This window comes from Taudactylus pleione, unplaced genomic scaffold (assembly GCF_031769625.1).
Source record: "Taudactylus pleione unplaced genomic scaffold, aTauple2 ptg000333l, whole genome shotgun sequence".
In the NCBI taxonomy this organism is placed as follows: domain Eukaryota; kingdom Metazoa; phylum Chordata; class Amphibia; order Anura; family Myobatrachidae; genus Taudactylus; species Taudactylus pleione.
Window position 1 is genome coordinate 10,831,142 of NW_028284734.1, and position 15,310 is coordinate 10,846,451.

General features: G+C 47.2%; 1 protein-coding gene across 2 annotated transcripts in view; it reads left to right on the plus strand.

Moving 5' to 3' along the window:
- RASGRF2 (Ras protein specific guanine nucleotide releasing factor 2) overlaps positions 1–15,310 on the plus strand; it is a 357,153-nt gene that overhangs the window by 153,135 nt on the left and 188,708 nt on the right. The window lies entirely within an intron of this gene.

The window sequence follows — 15,310 nt, forward strand, 5'->3', positions numbered from 1 at the left end:
TTGACACATTTTCATCGATTTTTAAATCGCTCACAGTTTACTTTTAGTAAATATACCCCCCGGAGTCCTAGGAGACTTGTTGTACTGGCAATGGACAGGTGGCAGAGAGCAGGGTAAATAGGGAGCTCTAACACCGGATTGGATGTGAGAGTCATGTGCAGTGCAGGAATGCGGTGAATGGCTGAAACTATTTAGCTGACTTCAGGCAAGATGGCGGCGCGCACAGCTGCTGGTAAATCCTACATGACGGGCCAGCAGACTTGCACCAGCCAGTGGATCGGCAATCATAATAATGCTCTGAGTTTGTATCTGGTGACACTTACCAAAAGGTGGTCTAATAGTTATTGAAATCCAAATCTGCTTATGAAGTCATAAGGTAACGGTCACGACATGCACACGTTTTTTTCCGAAACTCCCTATCAAAACAGCCCCTGTATGTCAATCACTTGCGAATAAATTGTCACTACAACCATAGTCGTACTTGATCGCAGTTCAGTTCCCGTGCATGCGCATTGCGGCTAAGGCGCATGGTCAGTCCATTGCTAATCGCTGAACTGCATGAACATCGAAATAGCATCCACATCAGTGTCAGACCCCTTATTGAATAAAATCATTGATATGCACTATACCCATTTACGTCTTGCAAGCTCAGTGTTTTATTGATGTGTTATTATGTTAAAGGTGCGGATTATTTTTGTACAATATATTCACTTCATGTCTACATTATCTGATAAAGCTATGTAGCGTTTCTTTTTAGTAGTTAAATTAATTGTCTGAGATTAAAGAGGTCAATCAGACCCACTCGCAAGCGGCAGTACGCTCGCAAGTGGGTCGATGTTCCCCACTGCGCATGCGCACGACGGAGGGAGCTCCGTCGTGCGCATGCGCGAGACCCGGACTGCGACAGCCAAGCTGTCGCTCCGGGTCTCGCACCAAAGGGGACATGCTGTCGATGGTGACTGACAGCACGCCCCCTTTGGTGGGCGTGCCGGGGGCGTGCCTGCCAGACGGAGGCGTTCCCATGGGAACGCCTACCATCTGAAGCCGGCCCCACTGACATCACTAGTGATGTCAGTGGGAGTGATTTTGGCTCTGATAGAGCCAAAATCACTCCAGGGCTTGTGGCAGGGAGACCCTGCCGCAGGGTCTCCGTCACAAGTCCGATGGTCGCGATGGTCAAGACCATCGCGACCATCTTTTTGGACGCTCGTATATGCTGTGGGTGGTGACCCACAGCTATACGAGCGTCCAGGAGGACACTCCATTTTAATGGAGGAGGGCCCTGATTCAGAGCGAGCGCTCTGGTCAGAGCGTCCGGCTCTGGATCAGGCCCTACGCGCAGTCAGATACAATACTGTTCTTCTTGGTGTTATTGTTTCTTAAGGGAGTTTTACCATTTCCCAACTGACAGCTGCAAGTTCACACACATAATGCAGCGCTATTGTAGGGATGTTTGAGTGTATGTGTGTGTATACAGTATATTTAGTTTTCTGCTCATAAATACATCTGGGGAAATAGATTGGAATTAATGTTTGCAAGAAATTACGCAGTTGTCTAAGGGGGATCGATATGGTGACTGTAAAGCATGGTGACCGTCTCAGACTTACAAGTTTAAACATAATGGGAAAGCATCATGTTTAAAGTTCTTAAGCCAAGACTGTCACAATGCTTGACATCACAGTACTAGATTGCCGGCATGTTGGGGTCCCCCTTGTGCTTGTTGACATTCTAAATGTCAATAAGCTAAAAAGCTGAATACATCCCGTTCAAGGGTTTATGCTTCCGAAATTAGACTGGCAATGACCCTCCATACAGTCATTGTGAAAAAAAAAGGTTTGAAATCTGTTTTTAGCTGTATTCTCAATACACAGAGGTCTCCCAACTGAGGCCCTCTTAGATTTGTATCACTTTCTCCTTACAACCAAAGTGCACTGATTTATATATGACGAAACCATAGTGGAGTGCTTCTTCTCACTGAGGTATGAGGTATCACTGCTGAGTCATTGCTTCATATGTGTTATTGTTCCTGTTTATGGGCCTGGAGAGCCCCAACAGCTTTTCAGCCTAGAGGCACCCACAGTCCTTAATTCGGCCCTTAAATAAGGCCAGAGATGGGTATTGTCACATCTTAATAATGGTGCTCTTTGGGCCTGAACAAAGCTCTAGCATCTCAGTTACCGCAGCCATTCTGAGTGACCATAGCCTTACTCAAGGAGTTGATGTTTTCTGGATCTGCGTCCAATGCTGTGTATGTGTACACAGTTGCGGGCAACTGCGAGGGCTCTGGTGGGCGTCTCATTACAAACTGCACCGGCTGATGCATTAGCATATTATAGCAATTGCTAAGCGGCAAAATTCACTTATGCGTTTGCAGTAGCGTACAACTCTGAGTCAGGCCCTTTGTCTTGGAAAGCAGGAGAGGCTTCCATAGACTCACAGTTTTGGCCTTCGTATCATTCTCTGTAGAAAATGTAAAACAATTGTTCTGATGTACGATCAAAGTAACATACAGTAATATAAGTCACACAGTTCTGCAACAAATACCTCCCTACGTTATTAGTTTCAGTTTAAAGTGATGGGAGTGCAGCAAGTATACTACTGATGGCTGGTTGAAAAGCAACATCAATAAGACTGCGGGAATACAGAGAAATAGACAACTTGATAGAGTATAGATACTGTAAGGTATCATCTCTGAATAGCAGAGTACAAATGCAGTTTCACTGCCTGTGTCTGATTTGTTTAGGCCATTTTTTTGGCAATGCCAGTTGTGCCGAATTGATGGTGGAGAGGGTGGTACTTGCTTTGCCTGTACATAGTACATTCCCCAGCCCCTCACAACCGCAGCCAGCTTAAGCACAGACAGGACTACGTGGTGCGACGTGACCTTCGATGTGACCTATGACGTCACACCGATGTGTCGCTGATTGCCCGAGGCCCAGTACAGCGTGCACAGTGCATGAATTGCATGCAGATGGAGCAAGGAGAGAAGGGAGGAGGGGTTCTGCTCTCTCCAAACTGTGGCACTGCTCCCCCGATAGGGTGGTGCCCCCTTTTGGCCACACTGGTCAAACGGCCCTGGAGCCAGCCCTGTGGCGCCCCCTCAAAACCGGCGCTCAGGGCATATGCCCGCGCCCCCCCAGTTGCAGCCCTGCAACTATCCCTCCTTGCTCCATTACCAACTACCCTTCATTGCTCCATTACTAACTACCCCTCTTGGCTCTATTACCAACTGTCCCTCATTACACCATTACCAACTACCCATCATTGCTCCATTACTAACTAACTAACGCTCATTGCTTTATTACCAACTTCCCTTCATTGCCATTGCTCCATTACCAACTTCCCTTCATTGCTCCATTACCAACTACCCTTCATTGCTCCATTACTAACTAACCCTCATTGCTCCATTACCAACTACCCTTCATTGCTCCATTAGTATGTAAGACTTGTACTTACGTACTTCTGGTACCTACGTGACATGTTCAGGGTGTGGCAATGAGATTTACCATTGCCCTTCACACACTGTGCAATGCCACAGATAGTGGCATCAACCCCCTGCCCTCTTAACTATGGAGCTGGGTGGGGCCCGAGAGATCCCATGTATATATCTGGGAAATGTCACATATTTTTCATGCCTGCTTAAAGATAGCCGACTTCATACAAATGTATTATATATATATATATATATATATATATATATATATATATATATATACATACAGTCAGGTCCATAAATATTGGGACATTGACAGAATTTTCATATTTTGGCCTCTATTCACCACCACAATGAAATAACTTTGAAATGAAACAAACAAGATGTGCTTTAACTGCAGACTTTCAGATTTAATTTGAGGGTAATTACATCCAAATCAGGTGAACGGTGTAGGAATTACAACGGTTTCTATATGTGCCTCCCACTTTTTAAGGGGCCAAAAGTAATGGGACAAACTAAACAAACCTAAATCTAACTTTCACTTTTTAATACTTTGTTGCAAAACCTTTGCAGGCAATTACAGCCTGAAGTCTGGAACGCATAGACATCACCAGACGCTGGGTTTCATCCCTGGTGATGCTCTGCCAGGCCTCTACTGCAAATGTCTTCAGTTCCGGCTTGTTCTTGGGGAATAGTCCCTTCAGTTTTGTCTTCATCAAGTGAAATGTATGCTCAATCGGATTCAGGTCAGGGGATTGACTTGGCCATTGCATAACATTCCACTTTTTAGCCTTAAAAAACTTTTTGGTTGCTTTTGCAGTGTGCTTCGGGTCATTGTCCATCTGCACTGTGAAGCGCCGTCCAATGAGTTCTGAAGCATTTGACTGAATATGAGCATATAATATTGCCCGAAACACTTCAGAATTCATTCTGCTGCTTTTGCCAGCAGTCACATCATCAATAAATACAAGAGAACCAGTTCCATTGGCAGCCATACATGCCCACGCCATGACACTACCACCACCATGCTTCACTGATGAGGTGGTATGTTTTTGATCATGAGCAGTTCCTTTCCTTCTCCATACTCTTCTCTTCGCATCACTCTGGTACAAGTTGATCTTTGTCTCATCTGTCCATAGGATGTTGTTCCAGAACTGTAATGGCTTTTTTAGATGTTGTTTGGCAAACTCTAATCTGGTCTTCCTGTTTTTGTGGCTCACCAATGGTTTACATCTTGTGGTGAACCCTCTATATTCACTCTTGTGAAGTCTTCACTTGATTGTATACTTTGACACATATACATCTACCTCCTGGAGAGTGTTCTTGATTTGGCCAACTGTTGTGAAGGGGTTTTTTTTCACCAGGGAAATAATTCTTTTGTCATCCACCACAGTTGTTTTCCGTGGTCTTCCGGGTCTTTTGGTGTTGCTGAGCTCTCCGGTGCGTTCTTTCTTTTTAAGAATGTTCCAAACAGTTGATTTGGCCACACCTAATGTTTTTGCTATCTCTCTGAAGGGTTTGTTTTGATTTTTCAGCCTAATGATGGCTTGCTTCACTGATAGTGACAATTCTTTGGATCTCATATTGAGAGTTGACAGCAACTGATTCCAAATGCAAATGTCACACCTAGAATCAACTCCAGACCTTATACCTGCTTAATTGATAATGAAATAATGAGGGAATAGCCCACACCTGTCCATGAAATAGTTTTTGAGTTGATAGTCCCATTACTGGCCCCTTAAAAAGTGGGAGGCACATATTGAAACTGTTGTAATTCCTACACCGTTCACCCGATTTGGATGTAATTACCCACAAATTAAATCTGAAAGTCTGCAGTTAAAGCACACCTTGTTTGTTTCTTTTCAAAGCCATTGTGGTGGTGAATAGAGGCCAAAATATGAAAATTCTGTCAATGTCCCAATACTTATGGACCTGACTGTATATATATATAAATATATATATATATATATATATATATATATATATATACACTGTGCGGCTGTTAAACAAAACAAATGTAACAGCTGCTTAGTAATATGTTGCCTATTAACATTAATGTGCAGCTGTGGGAAGCTGACAGGTCCACCTTAATCACTATTTATGAGAGTCAGTGAAACTATTGAAATCTTATACAGACTCTTGGATATGCTTTAATTGGGCATAGTTTCATTCTGTTATTCAAGGGTAATTCTACGGAGCCATCCCAAGGATTCCTGAATCAGACCAATACGGATGGCTACATTTGCACAATTCTTTGCTAAAACTCAAGTAAAGCAGACTGAACATTACACAGCTAACATAGGTGTTACCGCTGTCCTAACACACAGGAGTGATTTCCACAATTAAGTCCTGGACGAGGAAATCATAAATATTTACTAGCAGTTACTTTGTAGTCTCTGTTGAGATGTTTCTCTGCAGGTGATTTATTATCATTTGTCAGCTGCAAAGTGAAATAACACTAAATCCAATAAAATGTCATTCTGTAACGAAGCTGGCAGGCACTTTCTACTGTACAACAAATGGCCCCGGCCTTATGCCTTTGAACAAATACACTGAGCTCTAAGCTCCCTTTTATTCAACTTGTGAATAAAGAGTGGACTAGTGTAAATAATTCATAACATCTCGGGGAGAAGAGCCACAAATCCCTTTTGTTACTGTAAATGGCTTCCTTCAGATTGGTTGTGTCTGACAGCTTTGCTTGTACAGTAAGTATCTGTGCCAGGAGACTGCTCACAGCAGTTGCTATCCTAAATAATCGTTCTCATCAGTCCTTGCTTTCTTGGAGTTTTCAGTTTAAGGGCCTGATTCAGCAGCAGGCGCACGCGTCCTCCGATATGCCGGTCCCACCTCCCTTACCCACATAGCGCTGCATGGGATCGTTCGTCGATCCCCCAGATCAGTTGAACAAGCAGAAAGATCGGGGGGAGGGACAGGCGACCCCACGGGAGTGCACAGCGTGCGATATCATGCCCAAACACGGAACTATATAGCGGCGATATCGTTCAAAACCGTTGGATCAGCCGCTATATCGCTCCGTGTGTGGGGGCCTTTAGACTAAAACAAATGCCTTTGAATTTATCCTCCTTGCAGATCATTACTGTGATGAGATTGGCAACATGGTACCTGAGGGGTTTCCACAATAACATTACAATTCCGTAACATTGTAACCTTATGTTACATGCACTAATAATCTCCCTGCTCCTATACAGGATGTGTCAGTGGTTAGAAAATTATGAGAAAGTCCAATGAATGAGAGGAGGGTTTCTGAGCAAGACAATAACAACTGAAATATCACCCTCCGCTATTTAATGACTGATCTAACATATTAGGGTGATCTTTAATTCTTTATACATATCTGCTTAATATATTCTCAGCTTTTGCACAGGATAGATAAGCACACACTTCAAGTATACCAGCAGACACAACACATCGATTAATACATTTACTACAACCCGCATTGTGGTGGTCCCTGCGAAACCCGTCCGTACACTTCTCTATTAATAAATAGAGGGCCTGATTCAAACCCGGACGCTATTTGCGGCCACTCGCTGCCTAAAAGGGTGGCCGGCTATTTAAATCATGCGCTCGCACTGCGTTGCGTAAAGCCGCCCACTAAGTAATAGCGAGCGGCCGCACTATGCGCTCGCACCTGTATGAAGACGCCCCTTTGCCACTCGCAACACACGTCATCTCCGGCAGTTGTAGGATTAATCGGGGACATCGAGAGCCATCAGAGCTGCTCACAGCGCTTGTGGTAGCCTTTTCCCACCACAACATTGCGAGCAGTTCAGGCTAAAATACAACCCAGTCACGTGTGTAATGACGCTACTTTGCTAATTATGGACACCCATTAAACTCCGTTCTGACAGTCGGCCACGCCTTCGTTCGCACATCCACACCCCCGTTTACAAGCACCTTCCCCTGTTACCACCCACAAACGGCACTATCTGTCACTCAAAATAGCGGCCCGGCTGTGGGCTATGGGTGAGCACTTTCCCATCGCACTGACTGGTTCGTGCACGCGTATTGCGAATCATACGCATGCGTAGACTGTGAAAAATCGCTCAATGTGAGCACAGCATAACGTCCGGGTCTGAATCTCGCCCAGAGCCCACAATCACTATTTTTTATTCTTATCTACAAACTTCCAGAATTTTATTTTGCTCCATTTCAGTACTATACAGAATACTAATATATAAGAATGTACTTTGTATACAGAAAATATACACTATAAAATGGTTTGTTTTTCTCCTTGTATTTTTGTCTGAATTTAAGGGGGAGATTTATTAAACCTAACAGCAACCAATCAGTTTCAAACTATCATTTATCAAGTGCATTCTATAAAATGATAGGTAGAAGCTGCTTGGTTCCTATTGGCAGCTTCCACACCTGTCATTTTTTTTACAAGGTTCATATATCTTCCCCTGTATTCCCCATTTCTCTGGACATTTTTGTTAGAGCTAACAACAAACCTACCACTACAGATGTGCCCACATACATCTATCCGCCGTGCGCTACAAGTCGCGCCACACATAACGTGGTAGCTCAGTGTGACTTGGTAGCGCCGATCGCATGCGAATAGATAGCACAAGCAGCTTCTGCTGATTAAAATGATATGCAGCATGCCTATGTTCTGTGAGTGAGTGTAGGTGTATCTGCATGCGAAATGCTACGTTACAGTGTCAGCGGCTGTAACACTGTAACGTAGCGGGAGAAGGGGGAGGAGGATAGGGTTAGGGGGACTTAACCTGCTTCATCAGGATTCTCCTCTATTGGGCTTCCAGCGTCTGCATTTCATCCCGGCGGCTATAAAACTGCTTACGTACGCATATACTCGTACATATTCATTTTTGTGCATTCAAAGACTGATTTGGGTTCAACTCAGCATCAGGACCTTACTGTTTATATAAAGGACTGGCTGTCACTAGTTATGTAAGAAGCAATAGTAGCTCGGTGTAAGCATTTGGTTTCCCTGTTATGCCAGGTGTCAGTTGTTTCTGGGGTTATATGGTTTATCCTGGATTTGCCTAGGACGATGGAACATATTAGGAACGAGAACATATTTGCTTCGATTAATGGTATAATTGGGGTGGATAGTGATTCATATCTATCTAGTTGCAATTATCCACATACCTGTTCTCTACTAAGACCCGTATTCAATTAGGTTCGCACCCGCGATCCTTTTTCGCATGCCGTACTTTTTGCCTTATTCGCGTGTTTTGGCTGCGAAAAACTTTTCATGTGCGCCCCCGCTATTCTCTGTATTCAATTCCAAAACATGCGAGAACGCAACCCGGCAAAACTCAAACAGACGAAAAGTGCTGTCAAAAATCAGGAAATCAGCCTGACACCCCCCAAAAGATGAACTAACATTGGGGATCAATGTAGAGGTCCCCGAATAGCCCTAATAAAACTATTTGGGGGTACTTAAGTTGTGTCAATAGTTTCTAAATAGCATCTTTGTACTAGTGGTGAAGAATGGCATTAAGCAGTATTTTTCTGTGAAAAAAGTAGTCCTGTCAAATTTGGGATACTTGAAAATGGTTTTAAAAGTGAAGTTTTAAAAATCGTGAAAAAAACCCTAGCAGCAAACAAAAAAACACCTTACCCATCCCTGCAGACCCCACAAAACTCTATTTCGCAATTTTTTTGGCTTGTATCCCAACTTTGAACTTTTTCACCCCTAAAATGAAAGTACTTTTTTGGGCTGTTCTCAATTTTTTTTTTAGGGATTTTTTGACACCGTTGTCCTTTGGGTGACTGTCCCAAGGGTTCTGAGTGGTTTATCCACCTTTGCACCCCAAAATAACGATTTTGCACTTTTTTTGACCACCTATTCAGAGGCTAAACTTTTTCGCCTATTACATTGCATTGACTTTTCGCTGACGCGAAAAGTGTTTGCAATTAAATAGGGTAAAAAGTTTCCGGCAGGCGAAATGACGTCATCCGCGATACTTTTTCGCGGATTCCGACTTTTCGCCGCTAATTGAATACGGGCCTAAATCACTAAATCCAAACCTCACAGATTCACACAGTACTGACCTTCTCTATCTTGTTATCTTTATAATATCCTACACTGTGACTGTAACATATCTTCCTTAGATATAAGTAGAGATGAGCAGTTCTGTTTTACTTGGTTATGTTCGGATCTCAAAAAAGGCATCATATTGGCTATTAGACTCTCATGTGTTTTGTATAGCCAGTAAAATAAATCCGACCTTGCCCTAATTTAATGAAAACAACCGAGACAAAACCGAACCGCTCATCCATATTTATAACCTTTTTAAATAATATTTATGGGCTTTGGAAAGATATAATAAAGGCATGAAAATCAGTGTTAAGGTGCGCACACACTTCGCGATTAGGAAAGACTGTACGATTACGATATCAGTCGTTCAGTGTAGGTACCCTCCATCATTCCTGAACATGCCAATCTGTCCTTATCGATAGCTTGGCCTGCATGTTTAGGCGATATAAAATGTCGGAAACGACCAGCGGAAGCGCGCACGGCTGGTCGTTTCTGACATTATAGTGCACGATTTGTGCATTATTACTGAGCGATTGCACGATTACAATGTCGTAATCGTGCAATCGGTCAGTAAAATCACCCAGTGTGTACGCACCTGTAGTCCAGCAAATAAAGAAACTTTACTTTTATATTTTATTTAAAATATCTAAAGAAATACAAGATTATATCCTATTTGTAGCTTCTAGAGAATGAATTTGTATTTATTTTTTTATTTTGTTTATGTTCCTCATGAAGGAATGTATGTTCCAGGGTTGGCAACCTCCGTCATTCCAGCTGCTGTGGAACTACACATTCCAGCATGTCCTGCCACAGTTTTGCTAGTAGAGCATGCTAACACTGTTGAAGGGCATGCTGGGATGTGTAGTTCCACAGCAGCTGGCATGCCACAGTTTGCCAACCCCTGTTAATGTATATTTCTACTTCAGGGTCCATAGGGTATCCACAGGATACCTTGGGGTATAGGTGTGACGTCAGTCATCGGGCACCATAGAGTTAAGCTTTCAGCCTCCCAGGATACACTAGGGTCCCCCTCCTATACCCCGCCCCCGAGCCAAGGCACCTCAGTTTAGTTTGGTGCCCGGCCGGAGTCGTGTGCACCTGTTGGAGTGGGGGCTAAGAAGAGCCCCTGAAGTTTTCCTGCATGCAGCTGTGGCTGCACATCTGGATGTACAGCATGGACAGTCAGTCCTGACGTCCATGCTGTCTTCCCTACACCCCCGCCGGTACCAGAACGACGGTACCGATCCGGGGATGCTGGTGGGCATCTGGGGTCACAGCTAGCGGTGACCCCAGATGTTCCGGACCATGGCCGGAATCAAGGGGGACAGCAAGGTAAGCAGCGGGGTCCCGCGGTTCATCCCCGCTGTTACATGGTCCAGAGTCCCCAGGCAGGGGGCTCCCTGGACTGGCTGCAGCGTGGAGCCAGGTAAGAACCTGCGGGTTAAATGCATGCCAGGGGAGCAGCCTTCCCTGTCTCACAGCCGGCGCCTCCCCCGCTGCACACAGCCCTCTCTGCACTCTGCCGACTGGCCCTGTGGCAGCGCTCCTCCCCCAGGCCAGCCTCCTCTCTGCTCCTCGGCGGCCATCTTCCTTGAACGCATGGTGAACGCTGCTGGAAGCCTGGACGGAAGCATCGTGGTCTGGGTCCCCCGGCATACCTCTCCTCCGCTGTGGTCAGGTCTGTGTATGCAGCGCTGTGTCCTACCAGACTTTGTGACTGCGTAGTTGAGTGATCAGCGCTGTTAGTGCAGGAATTGATTTTCTTTGCATTGTATGTGACTGTGCTAGCGCTGCTGCCTGTATCTTCTATTCTGACTGTCAGCTTTATTACTGTCCCTGTTCTTTCTGCTAAGCCCTTGCGGTGCGGTGCTGCAGGGTGGTCTCTCGCCTCTTTAAAATACAATTGGTGAGAGGGGTCACATACTTAGTACCATCATGTCTGAAAGTGATTTTCCTCTCCGGCTACAGTGTACTACGTGTAAAGTACCTTTAGCGGAGGGGGAGGGTTGCGCGGAGGGCCTCTGCCGGCAGCCCACGTTTAAGCAGATGGGTTTGTCCCAGCAGTCAGTGGTGTCGTCACCCATGCAGGGTTTCCCAAGACAATTGCTGGTACCCCGCAGTCTCCCTATTTCCCCTCTCCCGGTTTCTCAGGAGCCGGCGTGGGTTAACTCCCTGACGAGTTCTGTACAGCACTTGTCGGATGTGTTGCAGGGGGAGGCTGTGATGCGGCCGGTGGCGTCTCTGTCGGCTCCTTATGAGGATGACGAAGGGACGTCTGATGATGGGGAGATTCTGGATCCTTACGATCAGGAACCTCTCCATACTAAGGACGCTGACGCTAGGTCCAAGGTGTATATTCCTGGACTTATTCGGGCAGTCCGCACAGCCTTGATGATTGAGGACGAAGTTCTCCCAGCAGCTAAATCCAAGTATGCCTTTTTTAAGGATGTGAAGGGTGACGCCACAGTCTTTCCTCTTTCGGGTCAGTTAATGGACCATTTAGAGGAGGCGCGGAAACAGCCTGGCAAGCGATACCAGCCGCAGAGGCGCCTGGCAGTGGCTTATCCGTTCTCGGATAATTATTTTTCTAAGTGGGAATCCCCTCCACAGGTGGATTCTCATGTGACACGTCTTGTCCGTAGTGCCACATTGCCGATGCCATCCATGTCCTCCCTTAAGGATGCTACGGACCGCAAGGTGGAAATCTGCCTGAAGTCCGCTTATTCCCTTGCGGGGGGGCAGCGCGGCCGGCTATGGCCATTTGCTGGGTTGCCAGAGCGATGGAGCGCTGGGCGGATTCATTGGAGGCGTCCTTTGATTCCGACTGTCTGGCCGAACAAACGGAGTTGATTGGTAATCTCCGTGTTTTGGTCACTTATATCAACGAGGCGGCCTTAGACATTAGTACACTGGTGTCTCGAATTTCTTCAGCAGCGGTGGCTGCTCGTCGCACCTTGTGGTTGCGATCCTGGAAGGCGGACGCTGACTCCAAAAAGGGTTTGGAGGCGTTGCCCTTTAACGGAGAAGTTCTCTTCGGTCCAGATCTGGACAAGATTGTGGCCACGCTGGCGGCAGCCAAATCGGCATGTCTCCCGTCGGCCGCGGTTCCTTCTGGTTCAGGACCATCGTCCTTTCGGTCTTATAGGGCCCAGGGCAGGCCCAAACCACAGTCTTTTCCCCGACAGGCTGGTCCCAAGAAATCGTCCAAGCCCCGGAAGCAGGCATGGAGTACCAGACGTCCGACTCCTAAGCCTGATGACAAGTCTGCGGACTGACGGTCCGGGCCTCCCATTGGGGGATCCCAAAGTGGGAGGCCGCCTGCTGCAGTTCGCCCGGTGTTGGTCGGTCTCCATGACAGACACTTGGGTTCTCGAGGTGGTCTCCCACGGGTACGCCCTCTCTTTCCGGCACAGACCCCCGGCTCGATTCTTCACCACTGGTCTACCATCAGACCGGAACAAGGCTACGGAGCTGCGGAAGGTCTTGCACACTATGCTCCAGGCTGGAGTTATAGTGCCTGTTCCATTCTCCCAGAGGGGCCAGGGTTTCTATTCAAATCTTTTTTTGGTGCAGAAACCCAATGGGTCGTATCGTCCGATTCTCAACCTCAAAGCTCTCAACAAGTCTTTGCGGGTGCCGAAGTTTCGGATGGAGACCCTACGGTCCATCATTCTGGCGCTGGAACCTGGGGACTACATGGTGTCATTGGACATACAGGACGCTTACCTGCATGTCCCTATTCTTTTGCGCCATCAACAGTTCCTCAGGTTTGCAATCCGCAGCGACCACTTTCAGTTTCGGGCGTTACCTTTTGGCCTGGCGACAGCACCGCGTGTGTTCACCAAGGTGATGGCGGTCATGGCGGCTTCTCTGCGGCTGCAGGGAGTCCGCATGTTGCCGTACTTGGACGACCTGTTATTAGTGGCAGGATCTCCAGAGCTACTTCTACGCCACTTGGACCTGACCATTGCGCTACTGCAACGGCACGGCTGGTTAATCAACTGGCAGAAGTCCACTCTAATCCCGTCTCGGCGGATTCTGCATTCTAAGTCGCCAGGACGTTCATCCGGGGGAATGGTCCCTGCACCCGGATGTTTTGCAACTGCTGGTGGACAGGTGGGGTCTTCCAGAGATCGACCTCATGGCGTCCCGGCACAACAACAAGTTGCCGGTGTACGGGTCTCGCACAAGAGACGAAGAGGCGTCTCTGGTGGATGCTCTGTCCGTCCGGTGGACGTTACGGTTCGCATACCTGTTTCCTCCGGTTTCCCTTCTTCCACGGGTAATCCGGAAATTCAAACAGGAATGAGGGACGCTCCTGTCGATAGCTCCCGCGTGGCCCAGACGGCACTGGTTCTCAGACCTTCAGGGTCTGTCCGTGGACAGTCCTCTGCGGTTGCCGCTACGACCGGACCTTCTGTCGCAGGGTCCTTGTCTTCACCCGGACCTGACTCGGCTGTCTTTGATGGCGTGGCTGTTGAGATAGCCTTTTTGAGGTCCAGGGGGTTTTCCAGCTCGGTGGTGCGTACCATGTTACGAGCTCGGAAACCGTCTTCCGCGAGGATATACCATCGCGTGTGGCATACGTTCTTCCAGTGGTGTCGACCGAGAGGTTATGCACCGCGGGAGTTTCGTCTGTCTAGGATACTCGCCTTCCTACAAGCGGGACTAGATCATGGGCTTCGCCTTGCTTCTTTGAAGGTACAGGTTTCGGCCCTGTCTGTCTGGTTTCACCGTAGTATTGCTACAATCCCGGATGTGCGCACCTTTATGCAAGGTGTTCTCCGCATTCAGCCGCCCTTTGTTCCACCTGTGGCGCCTTGGGATTTGGCTGTGGTCCTGAGGGCTCTCAAGGGACCGCCGTTTGAACCACTGGGCTCAGTGGATCTTAAATGGCTAACAGCTAAGACTGTTTTCCTCCTGGCCATAGCTTCGGCCAGACGTGTTTCTGATTTAGGGGCTCTCTCTTGTAGACCCCCTTTCTTGATTTTCCATGGGAACAGGGCAGTGCTCCGCACTCGGCCTGAATTTCTTCCCAAAGTTGTTTCCCAGTTTCATGTTAACGAGGAAATAGTTGTTCCGGCCTTTAAATCACCTGGTCTTTCAGTGGGTGAGGCCACTTTGGATGTTGTGCGGGCCTTAAGGACTTATGTTGACCGCACTTCTTCGTTTAGGAAGTCGGACGCCTTGTTTGTCCTCTATGGCTTCCGTAAAAAGGGTTGGCCTGCTTCAAAGCAAACTATGGCAGCCTGGATCCGTATGGCTGTTTCTGAAGCTTATCTTTATGAAGGTCTGTCGGTTCCTCCTTCTTTGAAGGCTCATTCCACTAGGTCTGTGGGTCCTTCGTGGGCAGCTCGACGTGGTGCCTCTGCAGTCCAGATCTGCAAGGCTGCTACGTGGTACTCTGTCCATACCTTCGTGAGGTATTACAGGTTTGACACCTTCGCCTCTCAGGATGCTTCCTTCGGGCGGCGGATTCTCCTTTCAGCACAGGAGCGTCCCCACCCTTAAAGGATACTGCTTTGCGACATCCCCAAGGTATCCTGTGGATACCCTATGGACCCTGAAGTAGAAAATATGAGATATGGTAAGAACTTACCTTTGTTACCTCTATTTCTACGAAGTCAATAGGGTTCCACAGGACTCCCGCCCTGTCGCACCTGTGCTGCAGATGGGCTTTGGTCTGGTCACCGGTTTTCCCGTCTCCCTCTGGTGAGAGTGTGACTCTTGTGTGTATCCAGATCTTCTTTCTCTCTCTTCCTTCTCCTCCTCCGGCCTATGGCTTGGTAACTAACTGAGGTGCCTTGGCTCGGGGGCGGGTATAGGAGGGGGACCCTAGTGCATCCTGG